Below are 2,311 nucleotides of genomic sequence, written 5' to 3' on the forward strand. Positions count from 1 at the left end.
ATTTTGTTGGTATTTTGCAGTCAAAAGCAGTGTTGCTGGCTTTGACAATAATAATAATAATATAATACATACATTTTAATTATACAGCATTTTACAAAGCACTGTGCATGCGTTACGATACAGAGTACAAACAACATCAAAAGACAGACAGATAAGGAAGTAAAATAAGAGAACATATTAAAAGTATGCTTCTGTTTATTATTTGTTGTCCACGGGCTGCTTTGGTCATGGGAGACGTGGGGAATCACAGCGAGGACATGCATCCTGGGTTCTGCAGCCCATTCTGACAACAAGTTTATGAAGATTTGGGTGTGTGAGTGAGCCAATGGTTGTGTGGGGTGTGTGTGTGTGTGTGTGTGTGTATATAGATAGATAATGTTGTAAAGGCTTGAAAATAAAAAAATAAAACTTCTGTGCCAGTTTTTCCTTGTCTTTAATACAGACTCCACACCCGTGACTTCACCACATTTTAGAGTTCTACAGGCCTCTGCCAGTAAGGAGATTCTATTTGACTCTATTTCAAGCGACCGCGACTGTAGGGAGTTGTGAATGGAGTGCTGAGTTCTGTAATGTGTTTCTCTTTCTTCTTATTGAAACTAATCCTGCACGACTGGACGTCTGAACATGTGTTATATATATTTTACTGCAGCATTTTCTTCACTCAGACATTTGGAATATTGTCATTATCATCATTATCCCTTTAGTTTTTACTTTTATTTCACAGCCTGGATAATTACCCTCAGACATCTCTAACCACTCACAGGTAGTAATTATTAGTCTTTATGAAATAAGTGGTACCTCTAATATGTGTGAATACTTATTTGTCTGAACCTCAAAACACAGACGTTTAAAGACATATGAAAACTGTATAAGCTTCTAATAAACTGTATGTAGACAAACAGCATCACCTGTGGAAATCTGTGTGTTCTTAAACTTAGAAGATGTTCATGACCAGGCAGAGATACTTATTTTTTCAAGGCACTGTACACTTATTAGCACTGGGTTTTATTATTGTTTTGCAGTCAGCTGTGCACTACATACACTACATAACAATCCACCATGTCATAGTTGGCATTACCACTCGTTGTGGCCGAGAATAACCGTTATGAATAACACAATTAACGATTTTTGGGACAAGACATAAACTGAACGGAGAACAGTATTGTAATGAATCCTGAAGGATATCCTCCGTTCACTCTACCATTCATAATAATAGTCTGACAAGCACTGACAACAACGACAAGAGTTAAATCAGATCAGGTATAAATCAGGTAATCTTTTTAACAGATGCCCTCAGCGGAAAAACAAAAAAGCACCTGAACAGTATAATAATGAATAAAAGACGTTATATGCGTATTTAATGTGCTACTCAGTGTCGCTAAACATGTCTGCGTTCAAGTGCCACACAGTGCTTCTTGAACACGTCAGTATTAGAAGGCGTGGCTGGATATGGGCGGAGTTGGATGTGGGCGGAGTTGGATGTGGGCGGAGTTGCATGTCCAACTCCGCCTTCCTACAGGCTGCAGCGAGACATACTTGAATATATTACTAGCCCTTGTCGTGTGTGTGACTGCCCGTTTTAGACCGAGCATGAACTTCATGTGTGTGTAACTGTGTGTGTGTAACTGTGTGTGTGTAACTGTGTGTGTAACTGTGTGTGTGTAACTGTGTGTGTAACTGTAAAGAGACACAGCCCTTTCTGTGACATCATCACTTCAGCTGTAAATAAACACACTGCTGGGGCTCCACTTTAAACTGAAGGACAGTGAGGAAAGACTCATGTTTTTGAGGGGTTTAAATTACTCACTCTTTTCTGCTGTGGTCTCTGAGCAGGTCACACACTCACAAAGATTCGACTCATTAAACTCATAAACAGACAGAAAAAATACAACTGCACGTTCTTAAAATGTTCACATAAACGGTATTAACCCTCGAAGAATCAGTATTAGTAACACATCCATCTGATACTAGTCTTTAAATATGGACTGATTCACTCATTGACAGAAGTGACTCTAACTGAACTGATTCACTTACAGAATTGACTAACTGAACTGATTTACTGACAGAAGTGATTCTAACTGAACGGATTCACTCACAGAATCGCTTCACTAACTGAACTGATTCACTCACAGAAGTGACTTTAACTGAACTGATTCACTCACAGAAGTGACTTTAACTGAACTGATTCACTCACAGAAGTGACTTTAACTGAACTGATTCACTCACAGAAGTGACTTTAACTGAATTGATTCACTCACTGACAGAAGTGACTAACTGAACTGATTCACTCACAGAATTGACTAACTGAATT

Source organism: Hoplias malabaricus, chromosome 10 (genome assembly GCF_029633855.1).
Source record: "Hoplias malabaricus isolate fHopMal1 chromosome 10, fHopMal1.hap1, whole genome shotgun sequence".
Lineage (NCBI taxonomy): Eukaryota > Metazoa > Chordata > Actinopteri > Characiformes > Erythrinidae > Hoplias > Hoplias malabaricus.